Source organism: Rhinoraja longicauda, chromosome 3 (assembly GCF_053455715.1).
Source record: "Rhinoraja longicauda isolate Sanriku21f chromosome 3, sRhiLon1.1, whole genome shotgun sequence".
Classification (NCBI taxonomy): Eukaryota; Metazoa; Chordata; class Chondrichthyes; order Rajiformes; family Arhynchobatidae; genus Rhinoraja; species Rhinoraja longicauda.
In genome coordinates, this window is record NC_135955.1 from 11,226,073 (window position 1) to 11,240,250 (window position 14,178).

The window sequence follows — 14,178 nt, forward strand, 5'->3', positions numbered from 1 at the left end:
ATTTATTAGTTGTAGATATAAATTAAAGGTGCAAAAAATGATTTGTAGCGGGTGTTTATTTCACCAGGTGTGAAACCAGGTACTTTCAAAGAGTATCGCGTGCACTGCATGAATTGTCCAAACTCCATTAATGGTGCAGTTGTGATTACTTCAGCACCAAATTTTATTTCGGAGTCACGTGAGTGACTACGTGAAGACCCCGTCCAGCACGCGTGCGCGACATTAGCGTTCATGCAGTGCACCGCGACGAACGGGAGTTCAAGGTGCTCCCGCTACAAACTAAAAAGTCGGGCCGACAGGTAAGTTCTACCGTGGCCGTAAGTATTTTCTCTCTGGTCTGCTTTAGGTCCCAAGATGACCAAGACCAGAGGAAAGAAATTTGCAGTCGCCCCCGTTCGTTTTCCGTTGAGGAACGTTCTTTGGAGGGGGGGCAAGAGGCGGCACAACTACCGAGCCGAGCCCAGCACCGCTAGTGCAGCCTGAGCAGCGGGCTGGAGGTACCTGCAGCCAGAACCGGGCGGTAGTGTCTGGACGATTCAGACGAAGATGCTACACCGCTACACAGCGGCACTGGCAGCCGCCTAAGCCTAAAACGGCTTATGGAGCAATGCTCCAGCGAGATCTGCTGAGAGCAGCAGCAGACTCGCCAAGGGAGGGCCCAGATCGCCCAGGCACTCCCGCAGTGCCCTTTAGGGGCACTGGCCATTGCCTCACCTTCGTTTGAAGGCAGCATTGGCGACCAGGTCTGGGCTGGTCAAGAAGAGGGGTTGTTGGCTGAAGATGTCCGGAGTACGCAGAGTGTACAGGATCAGGAAGAGCTGCTGGGTGTGGTCAACCGCTACGTGGACATTCCACGAGGGGGTCGGCCTTTAGAGCCGAAACTTGCAGCCAGCATTGACCACCTGTCCTCAAAAACCCTACAAGAACGGGTGGTCAATGAGGCTCTTGAGCTATACACAGCCCCAGAAAATTGTACATCATTAAATGTACCAGCTGTAAACAGCCAAATTTGGGGACATTTGGGGCAGGAACCTGGAGTTGAAGCTCCAGAAAATCCTTAAACTGACTGCAGCGATAACATCATATGCTCGGTCCATTGATGGTGTGGACATTTCCACAAATCAGCAAGATACACTAGCTCTGCTGTGCACCACTCAATACCAAATAAATGGTTTACGGAAATTATCAAGCCTGCCCTCAACCCTAAGTTTGCGGGACTCTGCAAAACACCGGGTTCAGAACCTCCAATTCTGCTTTTTGGAAAGGATCTCCCAAAAAAGGTGAAAGACCTAGAGGAAGAATCCAAGACCTTTGGTCTCGTGAGGGCAGGCTTGGGACCGAGCAGACCTAACAAACCCAGGCGGCAGTACCTCACGGCGTCCACCAGTCATAAACCACCATATGGGACTGGTGAAAGCTCGGGGTCCGCAACCATTCCCCGTAAGCCTTTTAGGCCAGGGCCCAGAGCGGACCCCATGGAAAATGCGCCACCCCCCAACAACAACATCAACGTCAACAGCAGCCCTCTACAGCCCAGCAGACACCTCATCGTCCAGCGAAGAGGCAGAAGAAGAATTAACACCAATCACCATGGAGGTAGGTGGGTCTGGTACCTTTCGGCATATGAGCAGTAGGGACTCTATACTAACAGGGAGGAGATTGCACTTGGTTTTTGCATGCATGGGAAACCATCACTAATGACAAATACATACTAACCTGCATTCATGGCTATAAAATTGACTTTGTTCATGAAAACATTCCGCCAGTTCAGCACATACCCCAAAGGGTATTCACCCTCTCAGTCAAAGACAAACAAGAGGGTCAAGCTGAACTTGTGAGGCTACTAGCAAAAGGTGTCATTGAAAGAACAAAACATGAACCTTTGGAATTTGTGTCTACAGGGTACTTTCTAGCAGGCATTGATTTAAAAGATGCCTACTACTCAGTACCCATACACAAGGAGCACCGTAAATAATTAAAAATTTATCTGGATGAAACAGCTATGTCAATTTAAAGCCTTACCAAATGGACTAACCTCCGCTCCAAGGTTTCACTAGAAGCTTAAAACCCGCCTTGGCATTATTGACAAAACAAAAGCATATAGTCATGGCGTACTTAGATAGGGAAACCTTGGAGACAGCTATTTTGGCAGTAGCAGCCACCAAACGTTTGTTTGAAACTTTGGGGTTTGTCATACATCCAGATAAATCCAATTTTACACCGTCCACTACCATGGACTATCTTGGATTTACGATTGATACTGTTCGCATGGTTGTAACTCTGCCAAAGTGGAAAGCATCACAATTGGCACTATCATGCCACGAACTAATGCATAAACGTCAGCCAACCATACGGCAGGTAGCTAGAGCTATTGGTAAAATGGTAGCAGCTTTTCCAGCTGTACAATTTGGGCCTTTGCACTACCAAAATTTACAAAGAACAAAAGTGCACGAACTAAAGCAAAACTCAGGTCACTTTGACCGAGCATGTATTTAACTGCTGAATCCATTACAGAGTTACAATGGTGGACAAGGAACATTAGCCTTAGTTCCAGTCCCATAATTATCTCCAACCCAGTATTAACCATTCAAACGGATGCCAGTGCCTTGGGCTGGGGAGCAACTAACATGCTATCCAGCACAGGGGGCAGATGGACTAATTCTGAATCATCTGCCTACAGACACGGGGTATCAACTATTTAGAAATGTTGGGTGCGTTTTATGGTTTAAAAGCATATGCATCTAATACGCATCATGCACATGTCCGGTTGCAATTAGATAATACCACGGTGGTGGCTTATATCAACCACATGTGTGGTATAAAGTCAATATCGTGTGATAAATTGGTCAAAAATACAGTGGCAGACACCAGGTCACGCAAATTTAACGATAACATCAAATGGATGTTAAATCCCAAAATATTTGCCGAAATTACAAAGCAAAATGGCACACCAGATATCGATCTATTTGCATCCAGGCTGAATCACCAGGTACCAACGTATGTCGCTTGGGAACCAGACCCTGAGGCAGCAGCAGTTGATGCATTCACGCTGTATTGGGGGAAAAATGTTCTTTTATGCTTTTCCTCCCTTCTGCCTCATCAGTCGGGTATTACGGAAGATTCAATTGGATTCCGTCCCCAGCAGTCCGGAATTATTAATCCACCCAGTGTCAGGCATTAGTCACCCGTGCCATGACAGAGTCAATCTCCTGGCTTGCAGATTCTAAAAAGACCTCTACTGGGCCTGGGACTGTCTGAGGACGCCATCAACATGATGACCGCATCCCACCGGGAGTCCACCAGGAGACAATACCTGACCAATATAAGGAATACTTACCTGGCAGGGGAGATACCTTGATCACTCAGGAGGTTTTCCCAGGACAAGGCTATCCCATTGCACTTCGGGTGTGCTAACGCCTGCGATGTCCCCAAATGCGGGATACTCGACTGCAAAATTTGGGGTAGTGGGGGACTGCGTTCGCTCTCTCCCCTGTTAAAATGGGAACGGTATTGCTCCAAAACAGGAACTACCTACACTACAGCGACACCCACCAGTGTTGTGCAATTCCTGGTTGGATTACATCAGGAAGGACTCAGCTACAGCGCCATAAATACAGCCAGGAGTGCGTTGTCAGCTTATTTGGTTCCAGCAGCAGGACAACTGGCTTTGGGGTCCCATCCACTAGGAATCAAAATCATGAGGGGCATTTTTAATACTAACTCCTCCAGACCAAGGTACACTCAGATCTGGGATGTCAGCATTGTGCTGACGTACCTTAGGGGATGGCCACCGCCCAGGGCACTCACGCTGGAACAACTTACACTGAAATCAGTCATGCTCATGGCACTAGTGTCAGCTTAAAGGGTACAATCCCTCCACCTTCTGAGGCTCGACAGCATGACAGAGTCATTGGACTGTTTCACATTCCATATTCAGGGACTGGTCAAACAAACTAGACCAGGTACCACGCCTCCAGTCATGGAGTTCTGGGCATATTCATCTGAACCACGGCTGTGTGCCAAGACCACCTCGCCAATTACATAGACACAACATACAACTTAAGAGGGAGAGAAAAAGCCTTATGGATAAGCCACAAGAAGCCTCATGGTCAGGTGACGAGCCAAACCATTTCAAGGTGGCTCAAGCAGGTGCTTAAGTCCGCGGGAGTCAATACGAATGTTTACAAATCTCACTCCACCAGGGCTGCATCTACGTCGGCGGCTAGTCAAATGGACGTGCCAATTGACCATACTCTGGCCAGAGCAGGATGGTCCTCGGAAAGAACTTTCCAAAGGTTTTATAATAAACCGCTGGCGCAACCTGCTACATTTGCAGACAGAATTTTAGAGTCTGCAGATAATATTTAATTTGAGCCCTGGGGAGCTCTCTGTTTTTTGTTGTCATTAATAAACCTTTTTTGTTCACAAACAGGTTTCTTGATCGCGATAACATACTTCCTCCCTCTAAGGTCTTCAGACAGTGAGTGAAGCATGAGCTGGTACACGGTTCGGAATCACAGAAGCTTTGAAGTCTTCACGTAGTCACTCACGTGACTCCGAAATAAAATAGTAAGATTAAATGAGAACTTACCAGTTCGAAGTTTGATCTGTATTTTATGAGGAGTTACGATGAGGGACTACGTGCCCTCCGCTCCCACCCTTTTTTATACAGATCAACTGGTAATCAAGTTCTTATTTTTTCTTTACTATATTTATTTCAATCGTTGTGTTTTTTCTGTGAATCCACACCGCTGCTTTGAAGAATGTCGCGCACGCGTGCTGGACGGGGTCTTCACGTAGTCCCTCATCGTAACTCCTCATAAAATACAGATCAAACTTCGAACTGGTAAGTTCTCATTTAATCTTACTATTAAGTGGGTTAGATCACGGTGGGGACTTGTGTCTGCAAACTAGTGCCTTTGGTGTGTGTGTGTGTGTGTGTGTGTGTGTGTGTGTGTGTGTGTGTGTGTGTGTGTGTGTGTGTGTGTGTGTGTGTGTGTGTGTGTGTGTGTGTGTGTGTGTGTGTGTGTGTGTGTGTGTGTGTGTGTGTGTGTGTGTGTGTGCGCATAAGGATGTGTGCATGTGTAATTACGTGTGTATGTGAGCGTATGTATGTGTGCATGCATGTGTGTATGTGCGTGTGTGGTTAAGTATGCTTGTGCACATGTATTTATGTGTGTGTGTGTATAAGTGTCTATGTGCAGATGTGTGCGTGTGCGTGTGCGTGTGCGTGTGTGTGTGTGCATAGGTGTGTGTGTGCATAGGTGTGTGTGTGCATAGGTGTGTGTGTGGGCACGCGTGCATGGTTGTTTGTGAATGCATAAGTGTGTGTGTACTTGCATGTGTTTATGTGTGTGTGTGTGTGCATGTATGTGTGTGCGTGTGTGCGCGTGTGTGTGTGTGTGTGCATGTGCACATCTTATAGTCATCAGACACATTGAGTTGTATAGCGTGGACTTAGAGTGATATAGTGTGGAAACAGACACTTCGGCCCAACTTGCCCACAATGTTCCAGCTACACTAGTCCCACTTGCCTGCGCTTGGTCCATCTCCCTCCAAACCTGTCCTATCCATGTACCTGTATAAATGTTTCTTAAACGATGGGATACTCCCAGCCTCAACTTCCTACTCTGCAGCTTGTTCCATACACCCACCACCCTTTGTGTAAAAAAGTTACCCCTCAGATCCCTATTAAATCTTTTCCCCTTCACCTTGAACCTATGTCCTCTGGTCCTCGATTCCCCTACTCTGGGCAAGAGACTGTGCATCCACCCGATCTATTCCTCTCATGATTTTGTCCACCTCTATAAGATCCCCCCTCATCCTCCATGGATGAGGAGGATGTCTTTCCTATAACATGGTGTAAAGAGCTGAACACAATATTTTAAATGCAGTCTCACCATCATCTTATACAACTGCAACATGACCTCCCATCTTCTATATTCAATACTCTGACTGATGAAGGCCTTTTGACCACCTGATCCACCTGCGACTCGACCTTCAAGGAACCATGCACCTCTACTCCTAGATCCCTCTGCTCTACAACTAGGGTTGCCAACTCCCTCACTCCCAAATACGGGACAAGGTGACGTCACCGCCCCGCGCCGCACGTGACCCCAGCCAGCGGCCACGTGCTCCCGCTCCACCAATGGCAGCCGGCCGGACCGGGAGGCGGGTTGCTACGCAACCTCCAGATTCCGGGTGCAGGGGGTTTGGAACCGTCCAGGCCCCGTTCGAATCAAGCCATCAGTGGACCGTGCATAAGCTGAAGGACGCAAAATCAGCCTACGAAAGCAAACGGCCAGCGAGTTTCTAAAACAAATCATAGGGAGGCCAGTGGTGGTTAAACTGAACTCTGGTGCGGATTACCAAGGTGTTTTAGCTTGATTGGATGGATATATGAACATAGCACTGGAACAGACGGAAGCATATGTAAAAGATCAGCTTAAGAACAAATCTGGAGATGCATTTATTCGAGGCAACAACGTGTTGTACACAGAAGAGAAGACTATAGATGATGTTGAAGACTGAAGATTGATTTTTGATTTGAAAGGCATAAGTTTTTTAATGTAACAAAACTTTTCTTTATTCATAAAATGCTGGAGTAACTCAGCAGGTCAGGCAGCATCTCAGGAGAGAGGGAATGGGTAACGTTTCGGGTCGAATACCTGCGATTTGTACCAGCATCTGCAGTGATTTTCTTACAAAACCTTTCTTTAACTCTTTTGAAAATTTAGTTTTCTACACTATATAACTGGTGGTTTCTCGATAAAGAATGATTTAATCCATATCTTAGTTTGGTTTACCAGATAATGGCTGTGATGTACGTGTCAAACGTGATGTCTTATTCTGACTGGTACTGGCCTATGTTGGAACTATTGTATACAACTAAAGGAACTTGCATGTTTGGATAGAAGCTAATGTACTGCTGAAAACATTGTGAACAAAGGACTTGATGTACATGTAAAAAGAAAACCTCTGTTAAAAAAAACCTCCGAGCCCGGGCTTCAGGACCTTAGACTGTCCGGAGCTAAAATGTCAGAAACTTTTCAAAGTGTCGGGGCCTACAGTGTCGGGGCCTACAGCGCCCTCCCGGGCCTAATACAAGTGTGGTCCCGTACGGACAAAACAATTTAGCCCAAAATATGGGATGTCCTGGCTAATACAGGACAGTTGGCAACCCTATTTACAACACTACCTAGAGGCCTACCATTTAATGTGTAGGTCCTGCCCTTGTTTGACGTCCCAAAATGCAACAGCTTACCCTTCTCTGTATTAAATCCCATCAACCATTCCTCCACCCACCCGGCCACTCGATCCAGATCCTGCTGCAATCTTTCACAACCATCTTCACTATCTGCAAAACCACAATTTGGAAACATCCTCTCCACATTCACTCTGTAACAATGTGCCATGAATCATTTAGAAAGTTTGAATCTGCTTCTCAGTCAATTTGCCTACCTGCTGCAGCCCACAACTCTCATCGTTAAAAGAGGTGTGGGCTTGCGTTGAGCTCAGCTAACTGCTGACGGCACTGGGCTACTTGCACAGTAGTGCAGCCACCCAGCAGCATGTTTGGAGCTGCTGCATGTTCAGATCATTCTAATGAGGAGTCAGCACAAAGTTGACTGCTAGGTGGCGTTGCAATCAACAACAGGGCGGCACGGTGGCGCAGCGGTAGAGTTGCTGCCTTACAGCGCTTGCAGCACCAGAGATCTGGGTTCGATCCCAACTACGGGTGCTGTCTGTATGGAGTTTGCACATTCTCCCTGTCACCGCACGAGTTTTCTGCGAGATCTTTTGTTTCCTCCCACACTCCAAATGCTTATAGGTTAACTGGCTTGGTTTTGTGGAATAAATGTAAATTGTAATAGTGTAGATTGTCCCTAGTGTGTGTAGGATAGTATTAAAAGTGCGGGGATTGCTGGTTCGTACTTGGTGGGCCGAAGGGCCTGTTTCCTCACTGTATCTTTAAACTAAACAGTAGTCACTATTGCAATCAAAAACTCTTCACTGTGCAGCAAACCCCACATTTGTTTCATAGGGAACAGTTCAATTAGCCTTGTGCAACCTTAATATAACATGGAAAAACACAAAGTACTAGAGTACTTCAGGTAGCATCTGTGGAGGGAATGGGTAGGCGACATTTTGGGATGTGACCCATCTTCAGACTCTGTTTTCTCCATTGATGCTGCCTGACCCACTGAGTTACTCCATCACTTTGTGTTTTGCTCAAAATTCCAGCATCTGCAGTTCCCTGTGTCTCCATTCATATTTAGTTTAGTTTAGTTTAGCTTAGTTTAGTTTAGAGATACAGTGCAGAAACAGGCCCTTCAGCCCACAGAGTCCCTGCCAACCAGCAATCCCCATACACCCGCACTAACTACCCTACACACTAGGGACAATTTACAATTTTTACTGAAGCCAAGCCTGCAAGTCTTTGGAGTGTGGGAAAACCGGAGCGCCCGGAGAAAACTCACATGGTCACGGGGAGAACGTACAAACTCCGTACAGACAACATCCATAGTCAGGATCGAACCTGGGTCTCTGGCACTGTAAGGCAGCAACTCTACTGCTGTGCCACCGTGCCGCCCAAGATAACTTTATTTATTTGTGTTTTGCCAACTAACTGGCCGTTTTACATTATGCCACTTGAACAAAACTTTTGAAACGAACCCCCAAAAAAAACCACAATTTTTTTCAAAAAATATATCACCTGTGAATTATTTGGTGAGTTTGTAATAATTCTCTTCTCTAGACGTGACAGTTACTGTAGGCTCCTAATAGTCGTGTTCGAAGGAATGGCAGGGTCTAAAGAAAGGATGGGATTTTAAAATTACGGAGCATTTAATGAAATTTGACAGTTTCTTCTGATGGTTGTTCGAGGAAATAGCGTAGGAGTGAGTTCCCAAATAGCATCATCCTCTCCTGCTATCAGTCAGGCCACCTTCCCCAGCCCTGCTTTCACTTTGTCCCATGGCATTGACATTCAACGCTGGCTTACAATTAAAGTATCAAATTATAGCAGGAGGGAATTCAATTTGGATACGTCAAGTTATTCGATCCAATTTCAATACATCGGTGATCTTACATCTTTTATTGCATCATTATAATAAAGGCATTAAATCCTCGGATTTATTTACGTCCGAGTCAGCTGCTATTTTTAAGGCAGTGACAGATAGGTTCTTGATGAGTACGGGTGTCAAAGGATATGGGGAGAAGGCAGGAGGATTTGGGTTTGGGAGGGGAGAGATAGATCAGCCATGAGTGAATGGCGGAGTAGACTTGATGGGCCGAACGGCCTAATTCTGCTCCTGTCACTTATGAACTTTTTCCAAATAAGTACAAGGATTGCAATGAAGTAGATTGGGAGAACGGGAAAACACCCCAGCTCATGAGAAGGTCATTCAGTAGCCTTATACCAGCAGTGAAGAAACTGTTCCTGAATCTGCTGATACGAGCTTTCTAGCTTTTGTACATTCTTTGACTCATGAACTTATGAACTTAACTAGGAAAGGCAGGAGAATGCGGTTAGGAGGGGGAGAGAGGGCTCCAATTTTCTGTTTACTGAAGGGCCTAATTCTGTGCTGCATAATTCTATGACTATGATCATATGGGAGGTTTGAATTAACATACAGCGTGAGGCAAAAGATCCAATCAGACTTCATTGCTGAGAGGATCAATCTAACCGAGGGAGCTACATGGGATTGTGACATAGCGGCTGTAAACAGACGACATTAATGGAAGGGTAGGGTGTGAAAATGACAGAGCACAGCGAATAATGGTCAAGGAAATGCAGAACGGTTCATTGTTGGTTGAGGGGAAGACCTCGACTTTCAGAAAGCCTTCGACAAGGTCCCACATAGGAGATTAGTGGGCAAAATTAGGGCACATGGTATTGGGGGTAGGGTACTGACATGGATAGAAAATTGGTTGACAGACAGAAAGCAAAGAGTGGGGATAAATGGGTCCCTTTCGGAATGGCAGGCAGTGACCAGTGGGGTACCGCAAGGTTCGGTGCTGGGACCCCAGCTATTTACGATATACATTAATGACTTAGACGAAGGGATTAAAAGTACCATTAGCAAATTTGCAGATGATACTAAGCTGGGGGGTAGTGTGAATTGTGAGGAAGATGCAATAAGGCTGCAGGGTGACTTGGACAGGTTGTGTGAGTGGGCGGATACATGGCAGATGCAGTTTAATGTAGATAAGTGTGAGGTTATTCACTTTGGGAGTAAGAATAGAAAGGCAGATTATTATCTGAATGGTGTCAAGTTAGGAGGAGGGGGAGTTCAACGAGATCTGGGTGTCCTAGTGCATCAGTCAATGAAAGGAAGCATCAGGTACAGCAGGCAGTGAAGAAAGCCAATGGAATGTTGGCCTTCGTAACAAGAGGAGTTGAGTATAGGAGCAAAGAGGTCCTTCTACAGTTGTACCGGGCCCTGGTGAGACCGCACCTGGAGTACTGTGTGCAGTTTTGGTCTCCAAATTTGAGGAAGGATATTCTTGCTATGGAGGGCGTGCAGCGTAGGTTCACTAGGTTAATTCCCGGAATGGCGGGACTGTCGTATGTTGAAAGGCTGGAGCGATTGGGCTTGTATACACTGGAATTTAGAAGGATGAGGGGGATCTTATTGAAATATATAAGATAATTAGGGGATTGGACACATTAGAGGCAGGAAACATGGTCCCAATGTTGGGGGAGTCCAGAACAAGGGGCCACAGTTTAAGAATAAGGGGTAGGCCATTTAGAACGGAGATGAGGAAGAACTTTTTCAGTCAGAGAGTGGTGAAGGTGTGGAATTCTCTGCCTCAGAAGGCAGTGGAGGCCAGTTCGTTGGATGCTTTCAAGAGAGAGCTGGATAGAGCTCTTAAGGATAGCGGAGTGAGGGGGTATGGGGAGAAGGCAGGAACGGGGTACTGATTGAGAGTGATCGCATTGAATGGCGGTGCTGGCTCGAAGGGCTGAATGGCCTACTCCTGCACCTATTGTCTATTGATAACGAGGCATGACAATAGACAATAGACAATAGGTGCAGGAGTAGGCCATTCAGCCCTTCGAGCCAGCACCACCATTCAATGCGATCATGGCTGATCACTCTCATTGCATGGAAGCAGAAAAATTAATCAGGTGGACAGTGAAACTAGTCGGAGACAAGGGTGGGGGAGGGATGGAGGGAGAGGGAAAGCAAGGGTTACTAGAGAAATCAATACTCATACCGCCTAGTAAGCTGCCCAAGCGAAATATGAGGTGCTGCTCCTCCAAACTACGTTTGGCCTCACTCTGACAGTGGAGGAGGCCTATGATAGATGGATTTGGGGTGAAGGCCATCAAATAGTGGAGGGAAAATTAAAGGACGCACCTATGAAATAACTATAGCGTTCTACTGAAGATAGATGTCAACTATTCTAAACTAGGATTGGGATAGTAAGAGCTTGAGGAACACTCGGAATTCCTAGAAGGTGTCCAGAGAAATATGGTTCTAGCCCAACAAAACAAAATTAATGTCCTCCTGCAGGCTTATCTTCTCATGCTCACAACAGAGAAGGCAGCCATTTGGCCCACTGAGTCCATACTAGCTCCCAGGGAAACATTCCCATCAGTTCCATTCCCCCATCCCTACAATTCTTTCCGGTCTTTCTATTAATGTTTCTCTGTGCATGCTTCCCAGTTCCCCTTTGATTCATTTATTGACGTTGACCTAGACTACTCGGATCACCAACCTCCCTCAGATGTGCGATCAGTCGAAGCCCTCTCCAAATGGGTCAATAACATGCTCTGACTGTGGCCACGACACCATGCTACCAAAGCCCATCGCCTGAAGGGGTTTGTACCACAACTCAACCATTTCATTCCCCACCCTCCCCCTACTGACCAGCCCTTGGAAGTCCCACCAGTACTAAGCAAAGAGAGAAGATCCCTGTTTTCCATTCACGCCTCCCCTCCCCCCTCTCTCTCTCTCTCCTCCTCCCCTCTCTCTCCCTCTCCCCCTCCCCCTCTCCCCAGCTCCCCCCTCTCTCCTGCTCCCCGCCTACCACCACTATCATTGTGAAGAATGGTCCTGACCTGAAACGTCACCCATCCATGTTCTCCAGAGATGTTTCCCGAACTGCCAATGTTTCTCCAGCACTCAGTGTCATTTTCTGTTATCCAGCACCTGCAGTTCCTCGTGACTTCCTTTTGTTCTTCTGCCAGTGACACATAATGGAAGGTGATTGTTGCTGATTGCCTCAATTTGTTATTAGCACCAGTTGAAACTTGGGACTTGAACTATCTCTAATTAGCACTGAAGCAACAACGAAACCTAGCTTGAACATAGCTCTTCCGCTGTTGCGTACAATCATTAGGATACATGTTGATCCTCATAATTAAAATTGCCCTTTGCTCTACCACTAACGACTCACACAAAATAAATCATGCAGACTGTTGTTAAATATGTTATTTGTATAATTACACCCTAATTTCATTGTTGCTGGAGGGAAGTCTGTAAAATCAACAAAGTGAAGAAAACCCACTATGTTTCTAGATTATAAAACCTCAGGAGGTTCTGTTGTTTGAATATATGTCAGAATTATGGATAAATTAACCCAATTTTGGGCAGCAATTGTCAAGGTGGCATTCACAGCTAATCGCCACATCAAGTCGTTTAATTTAGTTTAGTTAATTTAGTTTAGAGATACAGCGCGGAAACAGGCCCTTCGGCCCACTGGGTCCGTGCTGACCAGCGATCCCCGCACACTAGCACTATCCCACACACTAGGGACAATTTAACATTTTTACCAAAGCCAATTAACCTACAAACCTGTACGTCTTTGGAGTGTGGGAGGAAACCGGAGCACCTGGGGAAAACCCACATGGTCGCAGGGAGAACATACAAACTCCGTACAGACGGCACCTGTAGTCGGGATGGAACCCGGGTCTCTGGCACGGTAAGGCAGCAACTCTACCGCTGTGCCGCCGTGCCACCCTCACTGGGACCTACATACCTTCTTCTTTCAGCATTGAGGTTGCAGTGAATCACCCAGAGGATGGACCGGAGAAACTTGTCACGGAGTTGTAGAATCACAGAGTGTCATGCAACATACGTTCTGGAGGGAATATGTTTCAGAATTGTTGCCTGACGCATTGGATCAGAGCCAGGCTGTGTATTCCAGAAGTGACTCTTTGTTTTGCAGCTCACATTGACACCAGTGTCTCGAGGAAGCAGTAGCCTCTGATACAGCATTGTTCAGCTCACGTATACAAAGGCTAATTGCATTTAGCTATTCTGCTGGGACAGGATGGTGGAGAATCAGGATCCAAGGTGAGGAACGGATGTTTCCACTGGTGGGAGAGTCTCGGACCAGAGGTCATAGCCTCAGAGTTAAAGGGCGCTCTTTTAGAATGGAGGTGAGGAGGAACTTCTTTAGTCAGAGTCTTTAGTCCGTGGAACGCATTGCCACAGAGGGCTGTGGTGGCTAAGTCAGTGGATATCTTTAAAATAGAGATAGACAAATTCTTGATGAGAACGGGTGTCAAGGGTAATGGGGAGAAGGCAGGAAAATGGGATTAGGAGGCAGAGATCAGCCATGATCACTGAACACTGAAAGGGGAGAGGAGGAGGAGGAAGATGGGGAAGGGTCGGTGGGAACGGAAGAGAGGACCGGACAGTTGTGAGCGGGTGTGATCACTGCAAAATGCAGGGAAGGGAGGGGAATCCATGTCTAGTGGAGCAATCTTATTAGAATTTTCTTCCTCCTCCTCTCCCCTTTCAGTGTTTAGTGGGGATTGCATCAGTTTTACAAGTGCACAAGTTATAGGGGTAGAATTAGGCCACTCGGCCCATCGAGTCCATTCCGCCATTCAATCATGGCTGATCTCTACCTCCTAATCCCATTGTCCTGCCTTCTCCCCATAACCCTTGACACCCGTTCTAATCAAGAATTTGTCTATCTCTGCCTTAAAAATATCCACTGACTTGGCTGCCACAGCCCACTGTCTCGGCTCGAAACATCATCCATTCCTTCTATCCAGAGATGCTGCCTGTCCCGGTGAGGCACTGCCTTCACAGTTCTTGTCATGGTCTCCTCTACACTGAAGAAACTAATCACTTGGCTGATCTCCTTCCTAAAGGAATATCCTTTAATTCTGAGGCTATGACCTCTAGTCCTGGACTCTCCCAGTAGTGAAAACAT

The 14,178-nt window shown here is 46.6% G+C and overlaps 1 non-coding gene across 1 annotated transcript; it reads left to right on the forward strand.

The window, feature by feature from the left end:
• Positions 1–3,329: 3,329 nt before the first annotated feature.
• On the forward strand, positions 3,330–3,493 carry LOC144592508 (U1 spliceosomal RNA). Its single transcript, XR_013547135.1, has one exon. It is a non-coding gene; the product is annotated as a U1 spliceosomal RNA (small nuclear RNA).
• Positions 3,494–14,178: the final 10,685 nt, after the last annotated feature.